The sequence below is a fragment of the Aulostomus chinensis genome, chromosome 10 (assembly GCF_037954235.1).
Source record: "Aulostomus chinensis isolate RoL2024-O1b breed Wild chromosome 10, RoL_Achi_v1.0, whole genome shotgun sequence".
NCBI lineage: Eukaryota > Metazoa > Chordata > Actinopteri > Syngnathiformes > Aulostomidae > Aulostomus > Aulostomus chinensis.
Window position 1 is genome coordinate 18,914,056 of NC_141329.1, and position 25,954 is coordinate 18,940,009.

The 25,954-nt window shown below is 53.2% G+C and overlaps 55 non-coding genes across 55 annotated transcripts; all 55 read left to right on the plus strand.

The window, feature by feature from the left end:
* The first annotated feature begins 2,022 nt into the window (after positions 1–2,022).
* Positions 2,023–2,141, plus strand: LOC147254618 (5S ribosomal RNA). The gene has a single exon (XR_015118372.1). It is a non-coding gene; the product is annotated as a 5S ribosomal RNA (ribosomal RNA).
* A 312-nt stretch (positions 2,142–2,453) lies between these two features.
* Positions 2,454–2,572, plus strand: LOC147254619 (5S ribosomal RNA). Its single transcript, XR_015118383.1, has one exon. It is a non-coding gene; the product is annotated as a 5S ribosomal RNA (ribosomal RNA).
* A 312-nt stretch (positions 2,573–2,884) lies between these two features.
* On the plus strand, positions 2,885–3,003 carry LOC147254620 (5S ribosomal RNA). Its single transcript, XR_015118260.1, has one exon. It is a non-coding gene; the product is annotated as a 5S ribosomal RNA (ribosomal RNA).
* A 312-nt stretch (positions 3,004–3,315) lies between these two features.
* Positions 3,316–3,434, plus strand: LOC147254621 (5S ribosomal RNA). The gene has a single exon (XR_015118271.1). It is a non-coding gene; the product is annotated as a 5S ribosomal RNA (ribosomal RNA).
* Positions 3,435–3,746: 312 nt separating this feature from the next.
* Positions 3,747–3,865, plus strand: LOC147254622 (5S ribosomal RNA). The gene has a single exon (XR_015118282.1). It is a non-coding gene; the product is annotated as a 5S ribosomal RNA (ribosomal RNA).
* A 312-nt stretch (positions 3,866–4,177) lies between these two features.
* LOC147254623 (5S ribosomal RNA) lies at positions 4,178–4,296 on the plus strand. The gene has a single exon (XR_015118293.1). It is a non-coding gene; the product is annotated as a 5S ribosomal RNA (ribosomal RNA).
* A 312-nt stretch (positions 4,297–4,608) lies between these two features.
* LOC147254624 (5S ribosomal RNA) lies at positions 4,609–4,727 on the plus strand. Its single transcript, XR_015118304.1, has one exon. It is a non-coding gene; the product is annotated as a 5S ribosomal RNA (ribosomal RNA).
* Positions 4,728–5,047: 320 nt separating this feature from the next.
* On the plus strand, positions 5,048–5,166 carry LOC147254625 (5S ribosomal RNA). The gene has a single exon (XR_015118315.1). It is a non-coding gene; the product is annotated as a 5S ribosomal RNA (ribosomal RNA).
* Positions 5,167–5,486: 320 nt separating this feature from the next.
* Positions 5,487–5,605, plus strand: LOC147254626 (5S ribosomal RNA). The gene has a single exon (XR_015118326.1). It is a non-coding gene; the product is annotated as a 5S ribosomal RNA (ribosomal RNA).
* A 312-nt stretch (positions 5,606–5,917) lies between these two features.
* LOC147254627 (5S ribosomal RNA) lies at positions 5,918–6,036 on the plus strand. The gene has a single exon (XR_015118337.1). It is a non-coding gene; the product is annotated as a 5S ribosomal RNA (ribosomal RNA).
* A 320-nt stretch (positions 6,037–6,356) lies between these two features.
* LOC147254628 (5S ribosomal RNA) lies at positions 6,357–6,475 on the plus strand. The gene has a single exon (XR_015118345.1). It is a non-coding gene; the product is annotated as a 5S ribosomal RNA (ribosomal RNA).
* Positions 6,476–6,799: 324 nt separating this feature from the next.
* LOC147254629 (5S ribosomal RNA) lies at positions 6,800–6,918 on the plus strand. The gene has a single exon (XR_015118349.1). It is a non-coding gene; the product is annotated as a 5S ribosomal RNA (ribosomal RNA).
* A 312-nt stretch (positions 6,919–7,230) lies between these two features.
* LOC147254630 (5S ribosomal RNA) lies at positions 7,231–7,349 on the plus strand. The gene has a single exon (XR_015118351.1). It is a non-coding gene; the product is annotated as a 5S ribosomal RNA (ribosomal RNA).
* A 320-nt stretch (positions 7,350–7,669) lies between these two features.
* On the plus strand, positions 7,670–7,788 carry LOC147254631 (5S ribosomal RNA). The gene has a single exon (XR_015118336.1). It is a non-coding gene; the product is annotated as a 5S ribosomal RNA (ribosomal RNA).
* A 320-nt stretch (positions 7,789–8,108) lies between these two features.
* On the plus strand, positions 8,109–8,227 carry LOC147254632 (5S ribosomal RNA). Its single transcript, XR_015118352.1, has one exon. It is a non-coding gene; the product is annotated as a 5S ribosomal RNA (ribosomal RNA).
* A 312-nt stretch (positions 8,228–8,539) lies between these two features.
* LOC147254633 (5S ribosomal RNA) lies at positions 8,540–8,658 on the plus strand. The gene has a single exon (XR_015118353.1). It is a non-coding gene; the product is annotated as a 5S ribosomal RNA (ribosomal RNA).
* A 320-nt stretch (positions 8,659–8,978) lies between these two features.
* Positions 8,979–9,097, plus strand: LOC147254634 (5S ribosomal RNA). The gene has a single exon (XR_015118354.1). It is a non-coding gene; the product is annotated as a 5S ribosomal RNA (ribosomal RNA).
* Positions 9,098–9,421: 324 nt separating this feature from the next.
* Positions 9,422–9,540, plus strand: LOC147254635 (5S ribosomal RNA). The gene has a single exon (XR_015118355.1). It is a non-coding gene; the product is annotated as a 5S ribosomal RNA (ribosomal RNA).
* Positions 9,541–9,860: 320 nt separating this feature from the next.
* Positions 9,861–9,979, plus strand: LOC147254636 (5S ribosomal RNA). Its single transcript, XR_015118356.1, has one exon. It is a non-coding gene; the product is annotated as a 5S ribosomal RNA (ribosomal RNA).
* Positions 9,980–10,291: 312 nt separating this feature from the next.
* On the plus strand, positions 10,292–10,410 carry LOC147254637 (5S ribosomal RNA). Its single transcript, XR_015118357.1, has one exon. It is a non-coding gene; the product is annotated as a 5S ribosomal RNA (ribosomal RNA).
* Positions 10,411–10,730: 320 nt separating this feature from the next.
* On the plus strand, positions 10,731–10,849 carry LOC147254638 (5S ribosomal RNA). The gene has a single exon (XR_015118358.1). It is a non-coding gene; the product is annotated as a 5S ribosomal RNA (ribosomal RNA).
* Positions 10,850–11,169: 320 nt separating this feature from the next.
* On the plus strand, positions 11,170–11,288 carry LOC147254639 (5S ribosomal RNA). Its single transcript, XR_015118359.1, has one exon. It is a non-coding gene; the product is annotated as a 5S ribosomal RNA (ribosomal RNA).
* A 320-nt stretch (positions 11,289–11,608) lies between these two features.
* LOC147254640 (5S ribosomal RNA) lies at positions 11,609–11,727 on the plus strand. Its single transcript, XR_015118360.1, has one exon. It is a non-coding gene; the product is annotated as a 5S ribosomal RNA (ribosomal RNA).
* Positions 11,728–12,047: 320 nt separating this feature from the next.
* LOC147254641 (5S ribosomal RNA) lies at positions 12,048–12,166 on the plus strand. Its single transcript, XR_015118362.1, has one exon. It is a non-coding gene; the product is annotated as a 5S ribosomal RNA (ribosomal RNA).
* Positions 12,167–12,490: 324 nt separating this feature from the next.
* On the plus strand, positions 12,491–12,609 carry LOC147254642 (5S ribosomal RNA). Its single transcript, XR_015118363.1, has one exon. It is a non-coding gene; the product is annotated as a 5S ribosomal RNA (ribosomal RNA).
* A 320-nt stretch (positions 12,610–12,929) lies between these two features.
* LOC147254643 (5S ribosomal RNA) lies at positions 12,930–13,048 on the plus strand. Its single transcript, XR_015118364.1, has one exon. It is a non-coding gene; the product is annotated as a 5S ribosomal RNA (ribosomal RNA).
* A 320-nt stretch (positions 13,049–13,368) lies between these two features.
* LOC147254644 (5S ribosomal RNA) lies at positions 13,369–13,487 on the plus strand. Its single transcript, XR_015118365.1, has one exon. It is a non-coding gene; the product is annotated as a 5S ribosomal RNA (ribosomal RNA).
* Positions 13,488–13,799: 312 nt separating this feature from the next.
* On the plus strand, positions 13,800–13,918 carry LOC147254645 (5S ribosomal RNA). The gene has a single exon (XR_015118366.1). It is a non-coding gene; the product is annotated as a 5S ribosomal RNA (ribosomal RNA).
* Positions 13,919–14,230: 312 nt separating this feature from the next.
* LOC147254646 (5S ribosomal RNA) lies at positions 14,231–14,349 on the plus strand. Its single transcript, XR_015118367.1, has one exon. It is a non-coding gene; the product is annotated as a 5S ribosomal RNA (ribosomal RNA).
* Positions 14,350–14,661: 312 nt separating this feature from the next.
* On the plus strand, positions 14,662–14,780 carry LOC147254647 (5S ribosomal RNA). The gene has a single exon (XR_015118368.1). It is a non-coding gene; the product is annotated as a 5S ribosomal RNA (ribosomal RNA).
* Positions 14,781–15,092: 312 nt separating this feature from the next.
* On the plus strand, positions 15,093–15,211 carry LOC147254648 (5S ribosomal RNA). The gene has a single exon (XR_015118369.1). It is a non-coding gene; the product is annotated as a 5S ribosomal RNA (ribosomal RNA).
* Positions 15,212–15,535: 324 nt separating this feature from the next.
* LOC147254649 (5S ribosomal RNA) lies at positions 15,536–15,654 on the plus strand. Its single transcript, XR_015118370.1, has one exon. It is a non-coding gene; the product is annotated as a 5S ribosomal RNA (ribosomal RNA).
* Positions 15,655–15,974: 320 nt separating this feature from the next.
* On the plus strand, positions 15,975–16,093 carry LOC147254650 (5S ribosomal RNA). The gene has a single exon (XR_015118325.1). It is a non-coding gene; the product is annotated as a 5S ribosomal RNA (ribosomal RNA).
* A 312-nt stretch (positions 16,094–16,405) lies between these two features.
* Positions 16,406–16,524, plus strand: LOC147254651 (5S ribosomal RNA). The gene has a single exon (XR_015118371.1). It is a non-coding gene; the product is annotated as a 5S ribosomal RNA (ribosomal RNA).
* A 316-nt stretch (positions 16,525–16,840) lies between these two features.
* Positions 16,841–16,959, plus strand: LOC147254652 (5S ribosomal RNA). The gene has a single exon (XR_015118373.1). It is a non-coding gene; the product is annotated as a 5S ribosomal RNA (ribosomal RNA).
* Positions 16,960–17,271: 312 nt separating this feature from the next.
* Positions 17,272–17,390, plus strand: LOC147254653 (5S ribosomal RNA). The gene has a single exon (XR_015118374.1). It is a non-coding gene; the product is annotated as a 5S ribosomal RNA (ribosomal RNA).
* A 312-nt stretch (positions 17,391–17,702) lies between these two features.
* Positions 17,703–17,821, plus strand: LOC147254654 (5S ribosomal RNA). The gene has a single exon (XR_015118375.1). It is a non-coding gene; the product is annotated as a 5S ribosomal RNA (ribosomal RNA).
* Positions 17,822–18,145: 324 nt separating this feature from the next.
* LOC147254655 (5S ribosomal RNA) lies at positions 18,146–18,264 on the plus strand. Its single transcript, XR_015118376.1, has one exon. It is a non-coding gene; the product is annotated as a 5S ribosomal RNA (ribosomal RNA).
* A 320-nt stretch (positions 18,265–18,584) lies between these two features.
* Positions 18,585–18,703, plus strand: LOC147254656 (5S ribosomal RNA). Its single transcript, XR_015118327.1, has one exon. It is a non-coding gene; the product is annotated as a 5S ribosomal RNA (ribosomal RNA).
* Positions 18,704–19,015: 312 nt separating this feature from the next.
* On the plus strand, positions 19,016–19,134 carry LOC147254657 (5S ribosomal RNA). The gene has a single exon (XR_015118377.1). It is a non-coding gene; the product is annotated as a 5S ribosomal RNA (ribosomal RNA).
* Positions 19,135–19,446: 312 nt separating this feature from the next.
* On the plus strand, positions 19,447–19,565 carry LOC147254658 (5S ribosomal RNA). Its single transcript, XR_015118378.1, has one exon. It is a non-coding gene; the product is annotated as a 5S ribosomal RNA (ribosomal RNA).
* Positions 19,566–19,881: 316 nt separating this feature from the next.
* Positions 19,882–20,000, plus strand: LOC147254659 (5S ribosomal RNA). The gene has a single exon (XR_015118379.1). It is a non-coding gene; the product is annotated as a 5S ribosomal RNA (ribosomal RNA).
* Positions 20,001–20,316: 316 nt separating this feature from the next.
* Positions 20,317–20,435, plus strand: LOC147254660 (5S ribosomal RNA). The gene has a single exon (XR_015118380.1). It is a non-coding gene; the product is annotated as a 5S ribosomal RNA (ribosomal RNA).
* A 320-nt stretch (positions 20,436–20,755) lies between these two features.
* Positions 20,756–20,874, plus strand: LOC147254661 (5S ribosomal RNA). The gene has a single exon (XR_015118381.1). It is a non-coding gene; the product is annotated as a 5S ribosomal RNA (ribosomal RNA).
* A 320-nt stretch (positions 20,875–21,194) lies between these two features.
* Positions 21,195–21,313, plus strand: LOC147254662 (5S ribosomal RNA). The gene has a single exon (XR_015118382.1). It is a non-coding gene; the product is annotated as a 5S ribosomal RNA (ribosomal RNA).
* A 312-nt stretch (positions 21,314–21,625) lies between these two features.
* On the plus strand, positions 21,626–21,744 carry LOC147254663 (5S ribosomal RNA). Its single transcript, XR_015118384.1, has one exon. It is a non-coding gene; the product is annotated as a 5S ribosomal RNA (ribosomal RNA).
* Positions 21,745–22,060: 316 nt separating this feature from the next.
* On the plus strand, positions 22,061–22,179 carry LOC147254664 (5S ribosomal RNA). Its single transcript, XR_015118385.1, has one exon. It is a non-coding gene; the product is annotated as a 5S ribosomal RNA (ribosomal RNA).
* Positions 22,180–22,503: 324 nt separating this feature from the next.
* LOC147254665 (5S ribosomal RNA) lies at positions 22,504–22,622 on the plus strand. Its single transcript, XR_015118386.1, has one exon. It is a non-coding gene; the product is annotated as a 5S ribosomal RNA (ribosomal RNA).
* A 320-nt stretch (positions 22,623–22,942) lies between these two features.
* Positions 22,943–23,061, plus strand: LOC147254666 (5S ribosomal RNA). Its single transcript, XR_015118328.1, has one exon. It is a non-coding gene; the product is annotated as a 5S ribosomal RNA (ribosomal RNA).
* A 312-nt stretch (positions 23,062–23,373) lies between these two features.
* On the plus strand, positions 23,374–23,492 carry LOC147254667 (5S ribosomal RNA). Its single transcript, XR_015118387.1, has one exon. It is a non-coding gene; the product is annotated as a 5S ribosomal RNA (ribosomal RNA).
* A 312-nt stretch (positions 23,493–23,804) lies between these two features.
* LOC147254668 (5S ribosomal RNA) lies at positions 23,805–23,923 on the plus strand. Its single transcript, XR_015118388.1, has one exon. It is a non-coding gene; the product is annotated as a 5S ribosomal RNA (ribosomal RNA).
* A 316-nt stretch (positions 23,924–24,239) lies between these two features.
* Positions 24,240–24,358, plus strand: LOC147254669 (5S ribosomal RNA). Its single transcript, XR_015118255.1, has one exon. It is a non-coding gene; the product is annotated as a 5S ribosomal RNA (ribosomal RNA).
* Positions 24,359–24,670: 312 nt separating this feature from the next.
* Positions 24,671–24,789, plus strand: LOC147254670 (5S ribosomal RNA). Its single transcript, XR_015118256.1, has one exon. It is a non-coding gene; the product is annotated as a 5S ribosomal RNA (ribosomal RNA).
* Positions 24,790–25,101: 312 nt separating this feature from the next.
* LOC147254671 (5S ribosomal RNA) lies at positions 25,102–25,220 on the plus strand. Its single transcript, XR_015118257.1, has one exon. It is a non-coding gene; the product is annotated as a 5S ribosomal RNA (ribosomal RNA).
* A 324-nt stretch (positions 25,221–25,544) lies between these two features.
* On the plus strand, positions 25,545–25,663 carry LOC147254672 (5S ribosomal RNA). The gene has a single exon (XR_015118258.1). It is a non-coding gene; the product is annotated as a 5S ribosomal RNA (ribosomal RNA).
* The last annotated feature ends 291 nt before the right edge of the window (positions 25,664–25,954 follow it).

A 25,954-nucleotide genomic window follows, 5' to 3' on the forward strand; every position in this document is an offset into this window, starting at 1 on the left:
GACAGGGACAATGCACACATGAATGTAAAAATGTGACATGCATTGCACCAAGTAAGAGGAGAATTGTTCATTCAGCATGCATTGCCCCTTGCAGGCAGGTAGAAAACATAAATTAATGTCAGAATTCCCTGTAAATAGGGTGCAACACACCAGGTGATACAGCTTTACAAAAATGTTCATCCTCACATCTCATCCCAATGAACATCACTTCATGAATTTGTGCAAAATTACAGCAATCAAAAAATGTTTAAAAAAAACACATTAAAAAATATGGGAGGATTCAACAATTGTTGAGAAAGTAACCAACTTTTGTTGAACAAGAAAAGACTTTAAAGTTTGTAAATGTTATTAGTTGGGGCAGCACAGTGATGCAATGGTTAGCACCATCGCCTCACAACAAGAGGGTTCCAGGCTTGAGCCCTGGTTCAAGCACGGGGTCTTTCTGTGTGGAGTCTGCATGTTCTCCCTGTGGCTGCGTGGGTTCTCTCTGGTACTCCTGCTTCCTCCCACAGTCCAAAGACATCAAGAAGGGACGAGGCTGATTGACACTCTAAATTGACTGTAAGAGTGAATGGTTGTCTACTTTTTCACTTCTGACCTCAGACAGCAGATGGCGGTGTCCGTTCTTCTTCAGTGGGGAGACTGTCAGAAGAAGAATAGATTTCACTCATCACCAACATTCATGCTAATTTGAGCTTTTCAGGGCGAAGATGGGCAGCACGGTGGTGCAGTGGTTAGCGCTGTCACCTCACAGCAAGAAGACTTCTGCTTCGAACCCAGGCTCTTTCTGTGTGGAGTCTCCATGTTCTCCCTGTGTCTGCGTGGGTTCTCTCTGGTACCTCAGCTTCCTCCCACAGTAGACCCCGAAGCCGCCGCCAGGCGCCGCCATTTGCGCCATTAAGAATTTCAGCCGCAGCCACCCAATAATTTCATAGGCCAAATTGAGCCAACATCTGATAAACTTTGGCGGAGAATTTGCATCAAATAATAATTGTATCACATAGAGACACACAGACACGCACGAAATAATAAACAATAACGATACACGAGATCTACTTCCCCACTGGATTCACCACAGCAGTCTTGTGCTCGTTGCTACGATACACAAAACTCACAGTGAATTGACGACCAATTAAAAGTGCACGTCTTCCATACGCGATGGATTTTTTCTCTCGCGCTCACTCAGAGGAAATGGCGGAAAGAAGCAAACAAGGTCATTTTAATCTCACGTTTCACACATTTTCCAAATTCCTACGTAGGCATACTCAGACCCCTTCAGGGCCCGGTTGCACAAACATCTGAACCAAAGGTTGATGATATGAACCAAATATTTTGGAACGGAGGGATTTAACGCAATATAACTGCAGTAACATTCCACCATTTCCAGAGAAGTTCAGTACTGGTTCACGACGCATGCTTCAGTGTACATTGAAATGAAATGAGCAGACGTTGTGCAAAATAATATAATAACAATGTGTGCTTCAACTAACTATAAAGTTGAACAGCAAATTGCATGTATTAAATATGCAATGCATGACGTAATTCCGTGAAGTTTAAGAGTGTGCATCTATTCTATTTTTTAACAGCACCAGGGACATTTATTTCACTATAGTGGCAATTGAATGCACCTAGCTAATATTGCCAAAAAGCTCAATTAAACATTACTGCACTGTTAATACAGATTTGAAGAGAGCTTTAAGCTTTTTTCACTTCAGTGGGCGGAAAGGGCAGCGTTGAGGACCTGGGGACCCGCTTGAGCTGGCCTCAGGGAAAAGAAGCTCCCCGCAGCCTGTAAATTGAATGTCAAGCAGCGTGTATGCGCAGAACTCTTTCAAAAATGTGAAGGAGACAAATGGCAGATGCTGTACTTTGCTGTGGATGAGATAAACATACTCCACTTTGCATCGCCAAGGAGGAATATTTGAACCCTGAAGGGACCCCGACGCTCTGGCGCGTCATGACCACCGCCACCAGGTCAAGTGAGCGAAATGCATATAAGGCCCGCAGGAGTGGCAGTCCTCCGCTTACGGCCATACCACTCTGAACACGCCCGATCTCGTCTGATCTCGGAAGCTAAGCAGGGTCGGGCCTGGTTAGTACTTGGATGGGAGACCGCCTGGGAATACCAGGTGCTGTAAGCTTTTTTCACTTCAGTGGGCGGAAAGGGCAGCGTTGAGGACCCGCTTGAGCTGGCCTCAGGGAAAAGAAGCTCCCCGCAGCCTGTAAATTGAATGTCAAGCAGCGTGTATGCGCAGAACTCTTTCAAAAATGTGAAGGAGACAAATGGCAGATGCTGTACTTTGCTGTGGATGAGATAAACATACTCCACTTTGCATCGCCAAGGAGGAATATTTGAACCCTGAAGGGACCCCGACGCTCTGGCGCGTCATGACCACCGCGACCAGGTCAAGTGAGCGAAATGCATATAAGGCCCGCAGGAGTGGCAGTCCTCCGCTTACGGCCATACCACTCTGAACACGCCCGATCTCGTCTGATCTCGGAAGCTAAGCAGGGTCGGGCCTGGTTAGTACTTGGATGGGAGACCGCCTGGGAATACCAGGTGCTGTAAGCTTTTTTCACTTCAGTGGGCGGAAAGGGCAGCGTTGAGGACCCGCTTGAGCTGGCCTCAGGGAAAAGAAGCTCCCCGCAGCCTGTAAATTGAATGTCAAGCAGCGTGTATGCGCAGAACTCTTTCAAAAATGTGAAGGAGACAAATGGCAGATGCTGTACTTTGCTGTGGATGAGATAAACATACTCCACTTTGCATCGCCAAGGAGGAATATTTGAACCCTGAAGGGACCCCGACGCTCTGGCGCGTCATGACCACCGCCACCAGGTCAAGTGAGCGAAATGCATATAAGGCCCGCAGGAGTAACAGTCCTCCGCTTACGGCCATACCACTCTGAACACGCCCGATCTCGTCTGATCTCGGAAGCTAAGCAGGGTCGGGCCTGGTTAGTACTTGGATGGGAGACCGCCTGGGAATACCAGGTGCTGTAAGCTTTTTTCACTTCAGTGGGCGGAAAGGGCAGCGTTGAGGACCCGCTTGAGCTGGCCTCAGGGAAAAGAAGCTCCCCGCAACCTGTAAATTGAATGTCAAGCAGCGTGTATGCGCAGAAATCCTTCGAAAATGTGAAGGAGACAAATGGCAGATGCTGTACTTTGCTGTGGATGAGATAAACATACTCCACTTTGCATCGCCAAGGAGGAATATTTGAACCCTGAAGGGACCCCGACGCTCTGGCGCGTCATGACCACCGCGACCAGGTCAAGTGAGCGAAATGCATATAAGGCCCGCAGGAGTGGCAGTCCTCCGCTTACGGCCATACCACTCTGAACACGCCCGATCTCGTCTGATCTCGGAAGCTAAGCAGGGTCGGGCCTGGTTAGTACTTGGATGGGAGACCGCCTGGGAATACCAGGTGCTGTAAGCTTTTTTCACTTCAGTGGGCGGAAAGGGCAGCGTTGAGGACCCGCTTGAGCTGGCCTCAGGGAAAAGAAGCTCCCCGCAGCCTGTAAATTGAATGTCAAGCAGCGTGTATGCGCAGAACTCTTTCAAAAATGTGAAGGAGACAAATGGCAGATGCTGTACTTTGCTGTGGATGAGATAAACATACTCCACTTTGCATCGCCAAGGAGGAATATTTGAACCCTGAAGGGACCCCGACGCTCTGGCGCGTCATGACCACCGCCACCAGGTCAAGTGAGCGAAATGCATATAAGGCCCGCAGGAGTAACAGTCCTCCGCTTACGGCCATACCACTCTGAACACGCCCGATCTCGTCTGATCTCGGAAGCTAAGCAGGGTCGGGCCTGGTTAGTACTTGGATGGGAGACCGCCTGGGAATACCAGGTGCTGTAAGCTTTTTTCACTTCAGTGGGCGGAAAGGGCAGCGTTGAGGACCCGCTTGAGCTGGCCTCAGGGAAAAGAAGCTCCCCGCAACCTGTAAATTGAATGTCAAGCAGCGTGTATGCGCAGAAATCCTTCGAAAATGTGAAGGAGACAAATGGCAGATGCTGTACTTTGCTGTGGATGAGATAAACATACTCCACTTTGCATCGCCAAGGAGGAATATTTGAACCCTGAAGGGACCCCGACGCTCTGGCGCGTCATGACCACCGCGACCAGGTCAAGTGAGCGAAATGCATATAAGGCCCGCAGGAGTGGCAGTCCTCCGCTTACGGCCATACCACTCTGAACACGCCCGATCTCGTCTGATCTCGGAAGCTAAGCAGGGTCGGGCCTGGTTAGTACTTGGATGGGAGACCGCCTGGGAATACCAGGTGCTGTAAGCTTTTTTCACTTCAGTGGGCGGAAAGGGCAGCGTTGAGGACCCGCTTGAGCTGGCCTCAGGGAAAAGAAGCTCCCCGCAGCCTGTAAATTGAATGTCAAGCAGCGTGTATGCGCAGAACTCTTTCAAAAATGTGAAGGAGACAAATGGCAGATGCTGTACTTTGCTGTGGATGAGATAAACATACTCCACTTTGCATCGCCAAGGAGGAATATTTGAACCCTGAAGGGACCCCGACGCTCTGGCGCGTCATGACCACCGCGACCAGGTCAAGTGAGCGAAATGCATATAAGGCCCGCAGGAGTGGCAGTCCTCCGCTTACGGCCATACCACTCTGAACACGCCCGATCTCGTCTGATCTCGGAAGCTAAGCAGGGTCGGGCCTGGTTAGTACTTGGATGGGAGACCGCCTGGGAATACCAGGTGCTGTAAGCTTTTTTCACTTCAGTGGGCGGAAAGGGCAGCGTTGAGGACCTGGGGACCCGCTTGAGCTGGCCTCAGGGAAAAGAAGCTCCCCGCAGCCTGTAAATTGAATGTCAAGCAGCGTGTATGCGCAGAAATCCTTCGAAAATGTGAAGGAGACAAATGGCAGATGCAGTACTTTGCTGTGGATGAGATAAACATACTCCACTTTGCATCGCCAAGGAGGAATATTTGAACCCTGAAGGGACCCCGACGCTCTGGCGCGTCATGACCACCGCCACCAGGTCAAGTGAGCGAAATGCATATAAGGCCCGCAGGAGTGGCAGTCCTCCGCTTACGGCCATACCACTCTGAACACGCCCGATCTCGTCTGATCTCGGAAGCTAAGCAGGGTCGGGCCTGGTTAGTACTTGGATGGGAGACCGCCTGGGAATACCAGGTGCTGTAAGCTTTTTTCACTTCAGTGGGCGGAAAGGGCAGCGTTGAGGACCTGGGGACCCGCTTGAGCTGGCCTCAGGGAAAAGAAGCTCCCCGCAGCCTGTAAATTGAATGTCAAGCAGCGTGTATGCGCAGAACTCTTTCAAAAATGTGAAGGAGACAAATGGCAGATGCTGTACTTTGCTGTGGATGAGATAAACATACTCCACTTTGCATTGCCAAGGAGGAATATTTGAACCCTGAAGGGACCCCGACGCTCTGGCGCGTCATGACCACCGCGACCAGGTCAAGTGAGCGAAATGCATATAAGGCCCGCAGGAGTAACAGTCCTCCGCTTACGGCCATACCACTCTGAACACGCCCGATCTCGTCTGATCTCGGAAGCTAAGCAGGGTCGGGCCTGGTTAGTACTTGGATGGGAGACCGCCTGGGAATACCAGGTGCTGTAAGCTTTTTTCACTTCAGTGGGCGGAAAGGGCAGCGTTGAGGACCCGCTTGAGCTGGCCTCAGGGAAAAGAAGCTCCCCGCAGCCTGTAAATTGAATGTCAAGCAGCGTGTATGCGCAGAAATCCTTCGAAAATGTGAAGGAGACAAATGGCAGATGCTGTACTTTGCTGTGGATGAGATAAACATACTCCACTTTGCATCGCCAAGGAGGAATATTTGAACCCTGAAGGGACCCCGACGCTCTGGCGCGTCATGACCACCGCGACCAGGTCAAGTGAGCGAAATGCATATAAGGCCCGCAGGAGTGGCAGTCCTCCGCTTACGGCCATACCACTCTGAACACGCCCGATCTCGTCTGATCTCGGAAGCTAAGCAGGGTCGGGCCTGGTTAGTACTTGGATGGGAGACCGCCTGGGAATACCAGGTGCTGTAAGCTTTTTTCACTTCAGTGGGCGGAAAGGGCAGCGTTGAGGACCTGGGGACCCGCTTGAGCTGGCCTCAGGGAAAAGAAGCTCCCCGCAGCCTGTAAATTGAATGTCAAGCAGCGTGTATGCGCAGAAATCCTTCGAAAATGTGAAGGAGACAAATGGCAGATGCAGTACTTTGCTGTGGATGAGATAAACATACTCCACTTTGCATCGCCAAGGAGGAATATTTGAACCCTGAAGGGACCCCGACGCTCTGGCGCGTCATGACCACCGCGACCAGGTCAAGTGAGCGAAATGCATATAAGGCCCGCAGGAGTGGCAGTCCTCCGCTTACGGCCATACCACTCTGAACACGCCCGATCTCGTCTGATCTCGGAAGCTAAGCAGGGTCGGGCCTGGTTAGTACTTGGATGGGAGACCGCCTGGGAATACCAGGTGCTGTAAGCTTTTTTCACTTCAGTGGGCGGAAAGGGCAGCGTTGAGGACCTGGGGACCCGCTTGAGCTGGCCTCAGGGAAAAGAAGCTCCCCGCAGCCTGTAAATTGAATGTCAAGCAGCGTGTATGCGCAGAAATCCTTCGAAAATGTGAAGGAGACAAATGGCAGATGCAGTACTTTGCTGTGGATGAGATAAACATACTCCACTTTGCATCGCCAAGGAGGAATATTTGAACCCTGAAGGGACCCCGACGCTCTGGCGCGTCATGACCACCGCCACCAGGTCAAGTGAGCGAAATGCATATAAGGCCCGCCCGCAGGAGTGGCAGTCCTCCGCTTACGGCCATACCACTCTGAACACGCCCGATCTCGTCTGATCTCGGAAGCTAAGCAGGGTCGGGCCTGGTTAGTACTTGGATGGGAGACCGCCTGGGAATACCAGGTGCTGTAAGCTTTTTTCACTTCAGTGGGCGGAAAGGGCAGCGTTGAGGACCCGCTTGAGCTGGCCTCAGGGAAAAGAAGCTCCCCGCAGCCTGTAAATTGAATGTCAAGCAGCGTGTATGCGCAGAACTCTTTCAAAAATGTGAAGGAGACAAATGGCAGATGCTGTACTTTGCTGTGGATGAGATAAACATACTCCACTTTGCATCGCCAAGGAGGAATATTTGAACCCTGAAGGGACCCCGACGCTCTGGCGCGTCATGACCACCGCGACCAGGTCAAGTGAGCGAAATGCATATAAGGCCCGCAGGAGTGGCAGTCCTCCGCTTACGGCCATACCACTCTGAACACGCCCGATCTCGTCTGATCTCGGAAGCTAAGCAGGGTCGGGCCTGGTTAGTACTTGGATGGGAGACCGCCTGGGAATACCAGGTGCTGTAAGCTTTTTTCACTTCAGTGGGCGGAAAGGGCAGCGTTGAGGACCTGGGGACCCGCTTGAGCTGGCCTCAGGGAAAAGAAGCTCCCCGCAGCCTGTAAATTGAATGTCAAGCAGCGTGTATGCGCAGAAATCCTTCGAAAATGTGAAGGAGACAAATGGCAGATGCAGTACTTTGCTGTGGATGAGATAAACATACTCCACTTTGCATCGCCAAGGAGGAATATTTGAACCCTGAAGGGACCCCGACGCTCTGGCGCGTCATGACCACCGCCACCAGGTCAAGTGAGCGAAATGCATATAAGGCCCGCAGGAGTGGCAGTCCTCCGCTTACGGCCATACATCTCTGAACACGCCCGATCTCGTCTGATCTCGGAAGCTAAGCAGGGTCGGGCCTGGTTAGTACTTGGATGGGAGACCGCCTGGGAATACCAGGTGCTGTAAGCTTTTTTCACTTCAGTGGGCGGAAAGGGCAGCGTTGAGGACCTGGGGACCCGCTTGAGCTGGCCTCAGGGAAAAGAAGCTCCCCGCAGCCTGTAAATTGAATGTCAAGCAGCGTGTATGCGCAGAACTCTTTCAAAAATGTGAAGGAGACAAATGGCAGATGCTGTACTTTGCTGTGGATGAGATAAACATACTCCACTTTGCATTGCCAAGGAGGAATATTTGAACCCTGAAGGGACCCCGACGCTCTGGCGCGTCATGACCACCGCGACCAGGTCAAGTGAGCGAAATGCATATAAGGCCCGCAGGAGTAACAGTCCTCCGCTTACGGCCATACCACTCTGAACACGCCCGATCTCGTCTGATCTCGGAAGCTAAGCAGGGTCGGGCCTGGTTAGTACTTGGATGGGAGACCGCCTGGGAATACCAGGTGCTGTAAGCTTTTTTCACTTCAGTGGGCGGAAAGGGCAGCGTTGAGGACCCGCTTGAGCTGGCCTCAGGGAAAAGAAGCTCCCCGCAGCCTGTAAATTGAATGTCAAGCAGCGTGTATGCGCAGAAATCCTTCGAAAATGTGAAGGAGACAAATGGCAGATGCTGTACTTTGCTGTGGATGAGATAAACATACTCCACTTTGCATCGCCAAGGAGGAATATTTGAACCCTGAAGGGACCCCGACGCTCTGGCGCGTCATGACCACCGCGACCAGGTCAAGTGAGCGAAATGCATATAAGGCCCGCAGGAGTGGCAGTCCTCCGCTTACGGCCATACCACTCTGAACACGCCCGATCTCGTCTGATCTCGGAAGCTAAGCAGGGTCGGGCCTGGTTAGTACTTGGATGGGAGACCGCCTGGGAATACCAGGTGCTGTAAGCTTTTTTCACTTCAGTGGGCGGAAAGGGCAGCGTTGAGGACCTGGGGACCCGCTTGAGCTGGCCTCAGGGAAAAGAAGCTCCCCGCAGCCTGTAAATTGAATGTCAAGCAGCGTGTATGCGCAGAAATCCTTCGAAAATGTGAAGGAGACAAATGGCAGATGCAGTACTTTGCTGTGGATGAGATAAACATACTCCACTTTGCATCGCCAAGGAGGAATATTTGAACCCTGAAGGGACCCCGACGCTCTGGCGCGTCATGACCACCGCGACCAGGTCAAGTGAGCGAAATGCATATAAGGCCCGCAGGAGTGGCAGTCCTCCGCTTACGGCCATACCACTCTGAACACGCCCGATCTCGTCTGATCTCGGAAGCTAAGCAGGGTCGGGCCTGGTTAGTACTTGGATGGGAGACCGCCTGGGAATACCAGGTGCTGTAAGCTTTTTTCACTTCAGTGGGCGGAAAGGGCAGCGTTGAGGACCTGGGGACCCGCTTGAGCTGGCCTCAGGGAAAAGAAGCTCCCCGCAGCCTGTAAATTGAATGTCAAGCAGCGTGTATGCGCAGAAATCCTTCGAAAATGTGAAGGAGACAAATGGCAGATGCAGTACTTTGCTGTGGATGAGATAAACATACTCCACTTTGCATCGCCAAGGAGGAATATTTGAACCCTGAAGGGACCCCGACGCTCTGGCGCGTCATGACCACCGCCACCAGGTCAAGTGAGCGAAATGCATATAAGGCCCGCCCGCAGGAGTGGCAGTCCTCCGCTTACGGCCATACCACTCTGAACACGCCCGATCTCGTCTGATCTCGGAAGCTAAGCAGGGTCGGGCCTGGTTAGTACTTGGATGGGAGACCGCCTGGGAATACCAGGTGCTGTAAGCTTTTTTCACTTCAGTGGGCGGAAAGGGCAGCGTTGAGGACCTGGGGACCCGCTTGAGCTGGCCTCAGGGAAAAGAAGCTCCCCGCAGCCTGTAAATTGAATGTCAAGCAGCGTGTATGCGCAGAACTCTTTCAAAAATGTGAAGGAGACAAATGGCAGATGCTGTACTTTGCTGTGGATGAGATAAACATACTCCACTTTGCATCGCCAAGGAGGAATATTTGAACCCTGAAGGGACCCCGACGCTCTGGCGCGTCATGACCACCGCGACCAGGTCAAGTGAGCGAAATGCATATAAGGCCCGCAGGAGTGGCAGTCCTCCGCTTACGGCCATACCACTCTGAACACGCCCGATCTCGTCTGATCTCGGAAGCTAAGCAGGGTCGGGCCTGGTTAGTACTTGGATGGGAGACCGCCTGGGAATACCAGGTGCTGTAAGCTTTTTTCACTTCAGTGGGCGGAAAGGGCAGCGTTGAGGACCCGCTTGAGCTGGCCTCAGGGAAAAGAAGCTCCCCGCAGCCTGTAAATTGAATGTCAAGCAGCGTGTATGCGCAGAAATCCTTCGAAAATGTGAAGGAGACAAATGGCAGATGCTGTACTTTGCTGTGGATGAGATAAACATACTCCACTTTGCATCGCCAAGGAGGAATATTTGAACCCTGAAGGGACCCCGACGCTCTGGCGCGTCATGACCACCGCGACCAGGTCAAGTGAGCGAAATGCATATAAGGCCCGCAGGAGTGGCAGTCCTCCGCTTACGGCCATACCACTCTGAACACGCCCGATCTCGTCTGATCTCGGAAGCTAAGCAGGGTCGGGCCTGGTTAGTACTTGGATGGGAGACCGCCTGGGAATACCAGGTGCTGTAAGCTTTTTTCACTTCAGTGGGCGGAAAGGGCAGCGTTGAGGACCTGGGGACCCGCTTGAGCTGGCCTCAGGGAAAAGAAGCTCCCCGCAGCCTGTAAATTGAATGTCAAGCAGCGTGTATGCGCAGAAATCCTTCGAAAATGTGAAGGAGACAAATGGCAGATGCAGTACTTTGCTGTGGATGAGATAAACATACTCCACTTTGCATCGCCAAGGAGGAATATTTGAACCCTGAAGGGACCCCGACGCTCTGGCGCGTCATGACCACCGCCACCAGGTCAAGTGAGCGAAATGCATATAAGGCCCGCAGGAGTGGCAGTCCTCCGCTTACGGCCATACCACTCTGAACACGCCCGATCTCGTCTGATCTCGGAAGCTAAGCAGGGTCGGGCCTGGTTAGTACTTGGATGGGAGACCGCCTGGGAATACCAGGTGCTGTAAGCTTTTTTCACTTCAGTGGGCGGAAAGGGCAGCGTTGAGGACCTGGGGACCCGCTTGAGCTGGCCTCAGGGAAAAGAAGCTCCCCGCAGCCTGTAAATTGAATGTCAAGCAGCGTGTATGCGCAGAAATCCTTCGAAAATGTGAAGGAGACAAATGGCAGATGCAGTACTTTGCTGTGGATGAGATAAACATACTCCACTTTGCATCGCCAAGGAGGAATATTTGAACCCTGAAGGGACCCCGACGCTCTGGCGCGTCATGACCACCGCCACCAGGTCAAGTGAGCGAAATGCATATAAGGCCCGCAGGAGTGGCAGTCCTCCGCTTACGGCCATACCACTCTGAACACGCCCGATCTCGTCTGATCTCGGAAGCTAAGCAGGGTCGGGCCTGGTTAGTACTTGGATGGGAGACCGCCTGGGAATACCAGGTGCTGTAAGCTTTTTTCACTTCAGTGGGCGGAAAGGGCAGCGTTGAGGACCTGGGGACCCGCTTGAGCTGGCCTCAGGGAAAAGAAGCTCCCCGCAGCCTGTAAATTGAATGTCAAGCAGCGTGTATGCGCAGAACTCTTTCAAAAATGTGAAGGAGACAAATGGCAGATGCTGTACTTTGCTGTGGATGAGATAAACATACTCCACTTTGCATCGCCAAGGAGGAATATTTGAACCCTGAAGGGACCCCGACGCTCTGGCGCGTCATGACCACCGCGACCAGGTCAAGTGAGCGAAATGCATATAAGGCCCGCAGGAGTAACAGTCCTCCGCTTACGGCCATACCACTCTGAACACGCCCGATCTCGTCTGATCTCGGAAGCTAAGCAGGGTCGGGCCTGGTTAGTACTTGGATGGGAGACCGCCTGGGAATACCAGGTGCTGTAAGCTTTTTTCACTTCAGTGGGCGGAAAGGGCAGCGTTGAGGACCTGGGGACCCGCTTGAGCTGGCCTCAGGGAAAAGAAGCTCCCCGCAGCCTGTAAATTGAATGTCAAGCAGCGTGTATGCGCAGAACTCTTTCAAAAATGTGAAGGAGACAAATGGCAGATGCTGTACTTTGCTGTGGATGAGATAAACATACTCCACTTTGCATCGCCAAGGAGGAATATTTGAACCCTGAAGGGACCCCGACGCTCTGGCGCGTCATGACCACCGCCACCAGGTCAAGTGAGCGAAATGCATATAAGGCCCGCAGGAGTGGAAGTCCTCCGCTTACGGCCATACCACTCTGAACACGCCCGATCTCGTCTGATCTCGGAAGCTAAGCAGGGTCGGGCCTGGTTAGTACTTGGATGGGAGACCGCCTGGGAATACCAGGTGCTGTAAGCTTTTTTCACTTCAGTGGGCGGAAAGGGCAGCGTTGAGGACCTGGGGACCCGCTTGAGCTGGCCTCAGGGAAAAGAAGCTCCCCGCAGCCTGTAAATTGAATGTCAAGCAGCGTGTATGCGCAGAAATCCTTCGAAAATGTGAAGGAGACAAATGGCAGATGCAGTACTTTGCTGTGGATGAGATAAACATACTCCACTTTGCATCGCCAAGGAGGAATATTTGAACCCTGAAGGGACCCCGACGCTCTGGCGCGTCATGACCACCGCCACCAGGTCAAGTGAGCGAAATGCATATAAGGCCCGCCCGCAGGAGTGGCAGTCCTCCGCTTACGGCCATACCACTCTGAACACGCCCGATCTCGTCTGATCTCGGAAGCTAAGCAGGGTCGGGCCTGGTTAGTACTTGGATGGGAGACCGCCTGGGAATACCAGGTGCTGTAAGCTTTTTTCACTTCAGTGGGCGGAAAGGGCAGCGTTGAGGACCTGGGGACCCGCTTGAGCTGGCCTCAGGGAAAAGAAGCTCCCCGCAGCCTGTAAATTGAATGTCAAGCAGCGTGTATGCGCAGAACTCTTTCAAAAATGTGAAGGAGACAAATGGCAGATGCTGTACTTTGCTGTGGATGAGATAAACATACTCCACTTTGCATTGCCAAGGAGGAATATTTGAACCCTGAAGGGACCCCGACGCTCTGGCGCGTCATGACCACCGCGACCAGGTCAAGTGAGCGAAATGCATATAAGGCCCGCAGGAGTAACAGTCCTCCGCTTACGGCCATACCACTCTGAACACGCCCGATCTCGTCTGATCTCGGAAGCTAAGCAGGGTCGGGCCTGGTTAGTACTTGGATGGGAGACCGCCTGGGAATACCAGGTGCTGTAAGCTTTTTTCACTTCAGTGGGCGGAAAGGGCAGCGTTGAGGACCTGGGGACCCGCTTGAGCTGGCCTCAGGGAAAAGAAGCTCCCCGCAGCCTGTAAATTGAATGTCAAGCAGCGTGTATGCGCAGAACTCTTTCAAAAATGTGAAGGAGACAAATGGCAGATGCTGTACTTTGCTGTGGATGAGATAAACATACTCCACTTTGCATCGCCAAGGAGGAATATTTGAACCCTGAAGGGACCCCGACGCTCTGGCGCGTCATGACCACCGCGACCAGGTCAAGTGAGCGAAATGCATATAAGGCCCGCAGGAGTGGCAGTCCTCCGCTTACGGCCATACCACTCTGAACACGCCCGATCTCGTCTGATCTCGGAAGCTAAGCAGGGTCGGGCCTGGTTAGTACTTGGATGGGAGACCGCCTGGGAATACCAGGTGCTGTAAGCTTTTTTCACTTCAGTGGGCGGAAAGGGCAGCGTTGAGGACCCGCTTGAGCTGGCCTCAGGGAAAAGAAGCTCCCCGCAGCCTGTAAATTGAATGTCAAGCAGCGTGTATGCGCAGAACTCTTTCAAAAATGTGAAGGAGACAAATGGCAGATGCTGTACTTTGCTGTGGATGAGATAAACATACTCCACTTTGCATCGCCAAGGAGGAATATTTGAACCCTGAAGGGACCCCGACGCTCTGGCGCGTCATGACCACCGCGACCAGGTCAAGTGAGCGAAATGCATATAAGGCCCGCAGGAGTGGCAGTCCTCCGCTTACGGCCATACCACTCTGAACACGCCCGATCTCGTCTGATCTCGGAAGCTAAGCAGGGTCGGGCCTGGTTAGTACTTGGATGGGAGACCGCCTGGGAATACCAGGTGCTGTAAGCTTTTTTCACTTCAGTGGGCGGAAAGGGCAGCGTTGAGGACCCGCTTGAGCTGGCCTCAGGGAAAAGAAGCTCCCCGCAGCCTGTAAATTGAATGTCAAGCAGCGTGTATGCGCAGAACTCTTTCAAAAATGTGAAGGAGACAAATGGCAGATGCTGTACTTTGCTGTGGATGAGATAAACATACTCCACTTTGCATCGCCAAGGAGGAATATTTGAACCCTGAAGGGACCCCGACGCTCTGGCGCGTCATGACCACCGCCACCAGGTCAAGTGAGCGAAATGCATATAAGGCCCGCAGGAGTGGCAGTCCTCCGCTTACGGCCATACCACTCTGAACACGCCCGATCTCGTCTGATCTCGGAAGCTAAGCAGGGTCGGGCCTGGTTAGTACTTGGATGGGAGACCGCCTGGGAATACCAGGTGCTGTAAGCTTTTTTCACTTCAGTGGGCGGAAAGGGCAGCGTTGAGGACCCGCTTGAGCTGGCCTCAGGGAAAAGAAGCTCCCCGCAGCCTGTAAATTGAATGTCAAGCAGCGTGTATGCGCAGAACTCTTTCAAAAATGTGAAGGAGACAAATGGCAGATGCTGTACTTTGCTGTGGATGAGATAAACATACTCCACTTTGCATCGCCAAGGAGGAATATTTGAACCCTGAAGGGACCCCGACGCTCTGGCGCGTCATGACCACCGCGACCAGGTCAAGTGAGCGAAATGCATATAAGGCCCGCAGGAGTGGCAGTCCTCCGCTTACGGCCATACCACTCTGAACACGCCCGATCTCGTCTGATCTCGGAAGCTAAGCAGGGTCGGGCCTGGTTAGTACTTGGATGGGAGACCGCCTGGGAATACCAGGTGCTGTAAGCTTTTTTCACTTCAGTGGGCGGAAAGGGCAGCGTTGAGGACCCGCTTGAGCTGGCCTCAGGGAAAAGAAGCTCCCCGCAGCCTGTAAATTGAATGTCAAGCAGCGTGTATGCGCAGAACTCTTTCAAAAATGTGAAGGAGACAAATGGCAGATGCTGTACTTTGCTGTGGATGAGATAAACATACTCCACTTTGCATCGCCAAGGAGGAATATTTGAACCCTGAAGGGACCCCGACGCTCTGGCGCGTCATGACCACCGCCACCAGGTCAAGTGAGCGAAATGCATATAAGGCCCGCAGGAGTGGCAGTCCTCCGCTTACGGCCATACCACTCTGAACACGCCCGATCTCGTCTGATCTCGGAAGCTAAGCAGGGTCGGGCCTGGTTAGTACTTGGATGGGAGACCGCCTGGGAATACCAGGTGCTGTAAGCTTTTTTCACTTCAGTGGGCGGAAAGGGCAGCGTTGAGGACCTGGGGACCCGCTTGAGCTGGCCTCAGGGAAAAGAAGCTCCCCGCAGCCTGTAAATTGAATGTCAAGCAGCGTGTATGCGCAGAAATCCTTCGAAAATGTGAAGGAGACAAATGGCAGATGCAGTACTTTGCTGTGGATGAGATAAACATACTCCACTTTGCATCGCCAAGGAGGAATATTTGAACCCTGAAGGGACCCCGACGCTCTGGCGCGTCATGACCACCGCCACCAGGTCAAGTGAGCGAAATGCATATAAGGCCCGCCCGCAGGAGTGGCAGTCCTCCGCTTACGGCCATACCACTCTGAACACGCCCGATCTCGTCTGATCTCGGAAGCTAAGCAGGGTCGGGCCTGGTTAGTACTTGGATGGGAGACCGCCTGGGAATACCAGGTGCTGTAAGCTTTTTTCACTTCAGTGGGCGGAAAGGGCAGCGTTGAGGACCTGGGGACCCGCTTGAGCTGGCCTCAGGGAAAAGAAGCTCCCCGCAGCCTGTAAATTGAATGTCAAGCAGCGTGTATGCGCAGAACTCTTTCAAAAATGTGAAGGAGACAAATGGCAGATGCTGTACTTTGCTGTGGATGAGATAAACATACTCCACTTTGCATTGCCAAGGAGGAATATTTGAACCCTGAAGGGACCCCGACGCTCTGGCGCGTCATGACCACCGCGACCAGGTCAAGTGAGCGAAATGCATATAAGGCCCGCAGGAGTAACAGTCCTCCGCTTACGGCCATACCACTCTGAACACGCCCAATCTCGTCTGATCTCGGAAGCTAAGCAGGGTCGGGCCTGGTTAGTACTTGGATGGGAGACCGCCTGGGAATACCAGGTGCTGTAAGCTTTTTTCACTTCAGTGGGCGGAAAGGGCAGCGTTGAGGACCCGCTTGAGCTGGCCTCAGGGAAAAGAAGCTCCCCGCAGCCTGTAAATTGAATGTCAAGCAGCGTGTATGCGCAGAACTCTTTCAAAAATGTGAAGGAGACAAATGGCAGATGCTGTACTTTGCTGTGGATGAGATAAACATACTCCACTTTGCATCGCCAAGGAGGAATATTTGAACCCTGAAGGGACCCCGACGCTCTGGCGCGTCATGACCACCGCGACCAGGTCAAGTGAGCGAAATGCATATAAGGCCCGCAGGAGTGGCAGTCTTCCGCTTACGGCCATACCACTCTGAACACGCCCGATCTCGTCTGATCTCGGAAGCTAAGCAGGGTCGGGCCTGGTTAGTACTTGGATGGGAGACCGCCTGGGAATACCAGGTGCTGTAAGCTTTTTTCACTTCAGTGGGCGGAAAGGGCAGCGTTGAGGACCCGCTTGAGCTGGCCTCAGGGAAAAGAAGCTCCCCGCAGCCTGTAAATTGAATGTCAAGCAGCGTGTATGCGCAGAACTCTTTCAAAAATTTGAAGGAGACAAATGGCAGATGCTGTACTTTGCTGTGGATGAGATAAACATACTCCACTTTGCATCGCCAAGGAGGAATATTTGAACCCTGAAGGGACCCCGACGCTCTGGCGCGTCATGACCACCGCCACCAGGTCAAGTGAGCGAAATGCATATAAGGCCCGCCCGCAGGAGTGGCAGTCCTCCGCTTACGGCCATACCACTCTGAACACGCCCGATCTCGTCTGATCTCGGAAGCTAAGCAGGGTCGGGCCTGGTTAGTACTTGGATGGGAGACCGCCTGGGAATACCAGGTGCTGTAAGCTTTTTTCACTTCAGTGGGCGGAAAGGGCAGCGTTGAGGACCCGCTTGAGCTGGCCTCAGGGAAAAGAAGCTCCCCGCAGCCTGTAAATTGAATGTCAAGCAGCGTGTATGCGCAGAACTCTTTCAAAAATGTGAAGGAGACAAATGGCAGATGCTGTACTTTGCTGTGGATGAGATAAACATACTCCACTTTGCATCGCCAAGGAGGAATATTTGAACCCTGAAGGGACCCCGACGCTCTGGCGCGTCATGACCACCGCGACCAGGTCAAGTGAGCGAAATGCATATAAGGCCCGCAGGAGTAACAGTCCTCCGCTTACGGCCATACCACTCTGAACACGCCCGATCTCGTCTGATCTCGGAAGCTAAGCAGGGTCGGGCCTGGTTAGTACTTGGATGGGAGACCGCCTGGGAATACCAGGTGCTGTAAGCTTTTTTCACTTCAGTGGGCGGAAAGGGCAGCGTTGAGGACCCGCTTGAGCTGGCCTCAGGGAAAAGAAGCTCCCCGCAGCCTGTAAATTGAATGTCAAGCAGCGTGTATGCGCAGAACTCTTTCAAAAATGTGAAGGAGACAAATGGCAGATGCTGTACTTTGCTGTGGATGAGATAAACATACTCCACTTTGCATCGCCAAGGAGGAATATTTGAACCCTGAAGGGACCCCGACGCTCTGGCGCGTCATGACCACCGCCACCAGGTCAAGTGAGCGAAATGCATATAAGGCCCGCAGGAGTGGCAGTCCTCCGCTTACGGCCATACCACTCTGAACACGCCCGATCTCGTCTGATCTCGGAAGCTAAGCAGGGTCGGGCCTGGTTAGTACTTGGATGGGAGACCGCCTGGGAATACCAGGTGCTGTAAGCTTTTTTCACTTCAGTGGGCGGAAAGGGCAGCGTTGAGGACCTGGGGACCCGCTTGAGCTGGCCTCAGGGAAAAGAAGCTCCCCGCAGCCTGTAAATTGAATGTCAAGCAGCGTGTATGCGCAGAAATCCTTCGAAAATGTGAAGGAGACAAATGGCAGATGCAGTACTTTGCTGTGGATGAGATAAACATACTCCACTTTGCATCGCCAAGGAGGAATATTTGAACCCTGAAGGGACCCCGACGCTCTGGCGCGTCATGACCACCGCCACCAGGTCAAGTGAGCGAAATGCATATAAGGCCCGCCCGCAGGAGTGGCAGTCCTCCGCTTACGGCCATACCACTCTGAACACGCCCGATCTCGTCTGATCTCGGAAGCTAAGCAGGGTCGGGCCTGGTTAGTACTTGGATGGGAGACCGCCTGGGAATACCAGGTGCTGTAAGCTTTTTTCACTTCAGTGGGCGGAAAGGGCAGCGTTGAGGACCTGGGGACCCGCTTGAGCTGGCCTCAGGGAAAAGAAGCTCCCCGCAGCCTGTAAATTGAATGTCAAGCAGCGTGTATGCGCAGAACTCTTTCAAAAATGTGAAGGAGACAAATGGCAGATGCTGTACTTTGCTGTGGATGAGATAAACATACTCCACTTTGCATTGCCAAGGAGGAATATTTGAACCCTGAAGGGACCCCGACGCTCTGGCGCGTCATGACCACCGCCACCAGGTCAAGTGAGCGAAATGCATATAAGGCCCGCAGGAGTAACAGTCCTCCGCTTACGGCCATACCACTCTGAACACGCCCAATCTCGTCTGATCTCGGAAGCTAAGCAGGGTCGGGCCTGGTTAGTACTTGGATGGGAGACCGCCTGGGAATACCAGGTGCTGTAAGCTTTTTTCACTTCAGTGGGCGGAAAGGGCAGCGTTGAGGACCCGCTTGAGCTGGCCTCAGGGAAAAGAAGCTCCCCGCAGCCTGTAAATTGAATGTCAAGCAGCGTGTATGCGCAGAACTCTTTCAAAAATGTGAAGGAGACAAATGGCAGATGCTGTACTTTGCTGTGGATGAGATAAACATACTCCACTTTGCATCGCCAAGGAGGAATATTTGAACCCTGAAGGGACCCCGACGCTCTGGCGCGTCATGACCACCGCGACCAGGTCAAGTGAGCGAAATGCATATAAGGCCCGCAGGAGTGGCAGTCCTCCGCTTACGGCCATACCACTCTGAACACGCCCGATCTCGTCTGATCTCGGAAGCTAAGCAGGGTCGGGCCTGGTTAGTACTTGGATGGGAGACCGCCTGGGAATACCAGGTGCTGTAAGCTTTTTTCACTTCAGTGGGCGGAAAGGGCAGCGTTGAGGACCCGCTTGAGCTGGCCTCAGGGAAAAGAAGCTCCCCGCAGCCTGTAAATTGAATGTCAAGCAGCGTGTATGCGCAGAAATCCTTCGAAAATGTGAAGGAGACAAATGGCAGATGCAGTACTTTGCTGTGGATGAGATAAACATACTCCACTTTGCATCGCCAAGGAGGAATATTTGAACCCTGAAGGGACCCCGACGCTCTGGCGCGTCATGACCACCGCGACCAGGTCAAGTGAGCGAAATGCATATAAGGCCCGCAGGAGTGGCAGTCTTCCGCTTACGGCCATACCACTCTGAACACGCCCGATCTCGTCTGATCTCGGAAGCTAAGCAGGGTCGGGCCTGGTTAGTACTTGGATGGGAGACCGCCTGGGAATACCAGGTGCTGTAAGCTTTTTTCACTTCAGTGGGCGGAAAGGGCAGCGTTGAGGACCCGCTTGAGCTGGCCTCAGGGAAAAGAAGCTCCCCGCAGCCTGTAAATTGAATGTCAAGCAGCGTGTATGCGCAGAACTCTTTCAAAAATTTGAAGGAGACAAATGGCAGATGCTGTACTTTGCTGTGGATGAGATAAACATACTCCACTTTGCATCGCCAAGGAGGAATATTTGAACCCTGAAGGGACCCCGACGCTCTGGCGCGTCATGACCACCGCCACCAGGTCAAGTGAGCGAAATGCATATAAGGCCCGCCCGCAGGAGTGGCAGTCCTCCGCTTACGGCCATACCACTCTGAACACGCCCGATCTCGTCTGATCTCGGAAGCTAAGCAGGGTCGGGCCTGGTTAGTACTTGGATGGGAGACCGCCTGGGAATACCAGGTGCTGTAAGCTTTTTTCACTTCAGTGGGCGGAAAGGGCAGCGTTGAGGACCCGCTTGAGCTGGCCTCAGGGAAAAGAAGCTCCCCGCAGCCTGTAAATTGAATGTCAAGCAGCGTGTATGCGCAGAAATCCTTCGAAAATGTGAAGGAGACAAATGGCAGATGCAGTACTTTGCTGTGGATGAGATAAACATACTCCACTTTGCATCGCCAAGGAGGAATATTTGAACCCTGAAGGGACCCCGACGCTCTGGCGCGTCATGACCACCGCCACCAGGTCAAGTGAGCGAAATGCATATAAGGCCCGCCCGCAGGAGTGGCAGTCCTCCGCTTACGGCCATACCACTCTGAACACGCCCGATCTCGTCTGATCTCGGAAGCTAAGCAGGGTCGGGCCTGGTTAGTACTTGGATGGGAGACCGCCTGGGAATACCAGGTGCTGTAAGCTTTTTTCACTTCAGTGGGCGGAAAGGGCAGCGTTGAGGACCTGGGGACCCGCTTGAGCTGGCCTCAGGGAAAAGAAGCTCCCCGCAGCCTGTAAATTGAATGTCAAGCAGCGTGTATGCGCAGAACTCTTTCAAAAATGTGAAGGAGACAAATGGCAGATGCTGTACTTTGCTGTGGATGAGATAAACATACTCCACTTTGCATTGCCAAGGAGGAATATTTGAACCCTGAAGGGACCCCGACGCTCTGGCGCGTCATGACCACCGCGACCAGGTCAAGTGAGCGAAATGCATATAAGGCCCGCAGGAGTAACAGTCCTCCGCTTACGGCCATACCACTCTGAACACGCCCGATCTCGTCTGATCTCGGAAGCTAAGCAGGGTCGGGCCTGGTTAGTACTTGGATGGGAGACCGCCTGGGAATACCAGGTGCTGTAAGCTTTTTTCACTTCAGTGGGCGGAAAGGGCAGCGTTGAGGACCTGGGGACCCGCTTGAGCTGGCCTCAGGGAAAAGAAGCTCCCCGCAGCCTGTAAATTGAATGTCAAGCAGCGTGTATGCGCAGAACTCTTTCAAAAATGTGAAGGAGACAAATGGCAGATGCTGTACTTTGCTGTGGATGAGATAAACATACTCCACTTTGCATCGCCAAGGAGGAATATTTGAACCCTGAAGGGACCCCGACGCTCTGGCGCGTCATGACCACCGCGACCAGGTCAAGTGAGCGAAATGCATATAAGGCCCGCAGGAGTGGCAGTCCTCCGCTTACGGCCATACCACTCTGAACACGCCCGATCTCGTCTGATCTCGGAAGCTAAGCAGGGTCGGGCCTGGTTAGTACTTGGATGGGAGACCGCCTGGGAATACCAGGTGCTGTAAGCTTTTTTCACTTCAGTGGGCGGAAAGGGCAGCGTTGAGGACCCGCTTGAGCTGGCCTCAGGGAAAAGAAGCTCCCCGCAGCCTGTAAATTGAATGTCAAGCAGCGTGTATGCGCAGAACTCTTTCAAAAATGTGAAGGAGACAAATGGCAGATGCTGTACTTTGCTGTGGATGAGATAAACATACTCCACTTTGCATCGCCAAGGAGGAATATTTGAACCCTGAAGGGACCCCGACGCTCTGGCGCGTCATGACCACCGCGACCAGGTCAAGTGAGCGAAATGCATATAAGGCCCGCAGGAGTGGCAGTCCTCCGCTTACGGCCATACCACTCTGAACACGCCCGATCTCGTCTGATCTCGGAAGCTAAGCAGGGTCGGGCCTGGTTAGTACTTGGATGGGAGACCGCCTGGGAATACCAGGTGCTGTAAGCTTTTTTCACTTCAGTGGGCGGAAAGGGCAGCGTTGAGGACCCGCTTGAGCTGGCCTCAGGGAAAAGAAGCTCCCCGCAGCCTGTAAATTGAATGTCAAGCAGCGTGTATGCGCAGAACTCTTTCAAAAATGTGAAGGAGACAAATGGCAGATGCTGTACTTTGCTGTGGATGAGATAAACATACTCCACTTTGCATCGCCAAGGAGGAATATTTGAACCCTGAAGGGACCCCGACGCTCTGGCGCGTCATGACCACCGCCACCAGGTCAAGTGAGCGAAATGCATATAAGGCCCGCCCGCAGGAGTGGCAGTCCTCCGCTTACGGCCATACCACTCTGAACACGCCCGATCTCGTCTGATCTCGGAAGCTAAGCAGGGTCGGGCCTGGTTAGTACTTGGATGGGAGACCGCCTGGGAATACCAGGTGCTGTAAGCTTTTTTCACTTCAGTGGGCGGAAAGGGCAGCGTTGAGGACCTGGGGACCCGCTTGAGCTGGCCTCAGGGAAAAGAAGCTCCCCGCAGCCTGTAAATTGAATGTCAAGCAGCGTGTATGCGCAGAAATCCTTCGAAAATGTGAAGGAGACAAATGGCAGATGCAGTACTTTGCTGTGGATGAGATAAACATACTCCACTTTGCATCGCCAAGGAGGAATATTTGAACCCTGAAGGGACCCCGACGCTCTGGCGCGTCATGACCACCGCCACCAGGTCAAGTGAGCGAAATGCATATAAGGCCCGCCCGCAGGAGTGGCAGTCCTCCGCTTACGGCCATACCACTCTGAACACGCCCGATCTCGTCTGATCTCGGAAGCTAAGCAGGGTCGGGCCTGGTTAGTACTTGGATGGGAGACCGCCTGGGAATACCAGGTGCTGTAAGCTTTTTTCACTTCAGTGGGCGGAAAGGGCAGCGTTGAGGACCTGGGGACCCGCTTGAGCTGGCCTCAGGGAAAAGAAGCTCCCCGCAGCCTGTAAATTGAATGTCAAGCAGCGTGTATGCGCAGAACTCTTTCAAAAATGTGAAGGAGACAAATGGCAGATGCTGTACTTTGCTGTGGATGAGATAAACATACTCCACTTTGCATCGCCAAGGAGGAATATTTGAACCCTGAAGGGACCCCGACGCTCTGGCGCGTCATGACCACCGCGACCAGGTCAAGTGAGCGAAATGCATATAAGGCCCGCAGGAGTAACAGTCCTCCGCTTACGGCCATACCACTCTGAACACGCCCAATCTCGTCTGATCTCGGAAGCTAAGCAGGGTCGGGCCTGGTTAGTACTTGGATGGGAGACCGCCTGGGAATACCAGGTGCTGTAAGCTTTTTTCACTTCAGTGGGCGGAAAGGGCAGCGTTGAGGACCCGCTTGAGCTGGCCTCAGGGAAAAGAAGCTCCCCGCAGCCTGTAAATTGAATGTCAAGCAGCGTGTATGCGCAGAACTCTTTCAAAAATGTGAAGGAGACAAATGGCAGATGCTGTACTTTGCTGTGGATGAGATAAACATACTCCACTTTGCATCGCCAAGGAGGAATATTTGAACCCTGAAGGGACCCCGACGCTCTGGCGCGTCATGACCACCGCGACCAGGTCAAGTGAGCGAAATGCATATAAGGCCCGCAGGAGTGGTAGTCCTCCGCTTACGGCCATACCACTCTGAACACGCCCGATCTCGTCTGATCTCGGAAGCTAAGCAGGGTCGGGCCTGGTTAGTACTTGGATGGGAGACCGCCTGGGAATACCAGGTGCTGTAAGCTTTTTTCACTTCAGTGGGCGGAAAGGGCAGCGTTGAGGACCCGCTTGAGCTGGCCTCAGGGAAAAGAAGCTCCCCGCAGCCTGTAAATTGAATGTCAAGCAGCGTGTATGCGCAGAAATCCTTCGAAAATGTGAAGGAGACAAATGGCAGATGCAGTACTTTGCTGTGGATGAGATAAACATACTCCACTTTGCATCGCCAAGGAGGAATATTTGAACCCTGAAGGGACCCCGACGCTCTGGCGCGTCATGACCACCGCGACCAGGTCAAGTGAGCGAAATGCATATAAGGCCCGCAGGAGTGGCAGTCTTCCGCTTACGGCCATACCACTCTGAACACGCCCGATCTCGTCTGATCTCGGAAGCTAAGCAGGGTCGGGCCTGGTTAGTACTTGGATGGGAGACCGCCTGGGAATACCAGGTGCTGTAAGCTTTTTTCACTTCAGTGGGCGGAAAGGGCAGCGTTGAGGACCCGCTTGAGCTGGCCTCAGGGAAAAGAAGCTCCCCGCAGCCTGTAAATTGAATGTCAAGCAGCGTGTATGCGCAGAACTCTTTCAAAAATTTGAAGGAGACAAATGGCAGATGCTGTACTTTGCTGTGGATGAGATAAACATACTCCACTTTGCATCGCCAAGGAGGAATATTTGAACCCTGAAGGGACCCCGACGCTCTGGCGCGTCATGACCACCGCCACCAGGTCAAGTGAGCGAAATGCATATAAGGCCCGCCCGCAGGAGTGGCAGTCCTCCGCTTACGGCCATACCACTCTGAACACGCCCGATCTCGTCTGATCTCGGAAGCTAAGCAGGGTCGGGCCTGGTTAGTACTTGGATGGGAGACCGCCTGGGAATACCAGGTGCTGTAAGCTTTTTTCACTTCAGTGGGCGGAAAGGGCAGCGTTGAGGACCCGCTTGAGCTGGCCTCAGGGAAAAGAAGCTCCCCGCAGCCTGTAAATTGAATGTCAAGCAGCGTGTATGCGCAGAACTCTTTCAAAAATGTGAAGGAGACAAATGGCAGATGCTGTACTTTGCTGTGGATGAGATAAACATACTCCACTTTGCATCGCCAAGGAGGAATATTTGAACCCTGAAGGGACCCCGACGCTCTGGCGCGTCATGACCACCGCGACCAGGTCAAGTGAGCGAAATGCATATAAGGCCCGCAGGAGTAACAGTCCTCCGCTTACGGCCATACCACTCTGAACACGCCCGATCTCGTCTGATCTCGGAAGCTAAGCAGGGTCGGGCCTGGTTAGTACTTGGATGGGAGACCGCCTGGGAATACCAGGTGCTGTAAGCTTTTTTCACTTCAGTGGGCGGAAAGGGCAGCGTTGAGGACCCGCTTGAGCTGGCCTCAGGGAAAAGAAGCTCCCCGCAGCCTGTAAATTGAATGTCAAGCAGCGTGTATGCGCAGAACTCTTTCAAAAATGTGAAGGAGACAAATGGCAGATGCTGTACTTTGCTGTGGATGAGATAAACATACTCCACTTTGCATCGCCAAGGAGGAATATTTGAACCCTGAAGGGACCCCGACGCTCTGGCGCGTCATGACCACCGCCACCAGGTCAAGTGAGCGAAATGCATATAAGGCCCGCAGGAGTGGCAGTCCTCCGCTTACGGCCATACCACTCTGAACACGCCCGATCTCGTCTGATCTCGGAAGCTAAGCAGGGTCGGGCCTGGTTAGTACTTGGATGGGAGACCGCCTGGGAATACCAGGTGCTGTAAGCTTTTTTCACTTCAGTGGGCGGAAAGGGCAGCGTTGAGGACCTGGGGACCCGCTTGAGCTGGCCTCAGGGAAAAGAAGCTCCCCGCAGCCTGTAAATTGAATGTCAAGCAGCGTGTATGCGCAGAAATCCTTCGAAAATGTGAAGGAGACAAATGGCAGATGCAGTACTTTGCTGTGGATGAGATAAACATACTCCACTTTGCATCGCCAAGGAGGAATATTTGAACCCTGAAGGGACCCCGACGCTCTGGCGCGTCATGACCACCGCCACCAGGTCAAGTGAGCGAAATGCATATAAGGCCCGCCCGCAGGAGTGGCAGTCCTCCGCTTACGGCCATACCACTCTGAACACGCCCGATCTCGTCTGATCTCGGAAGCTAAGCAGGGTCGGGCCTGGTTAGTACTTGGATGGGAGACCGCCTGGGAATACCAGGTGCTGTAAGCTTTTTTCACTTCAGTGGGCGGAAAGGGCAGCGTTGAGGACCTGGGGACCCGCTTGAGCTGGCCTCAGGGAAAAGAAGCTCCCCGCAGCCTGTAAATTGAATGTCAAGCAGCGTGTATGCGCAGAACTCTTTCAAAAATGTGAAGGAGACAAATGGCAGATGCTGTACTTTGCTGTGGATGAGATAAACATACTCCACTTTGCATTGCCAAGGAGGAATATTTGAACCCTGAAGGGACCCCGACGCTCTGGCGCGTCATGACCACCGCCACCAGGTCAAGTGAGCGAAATGCA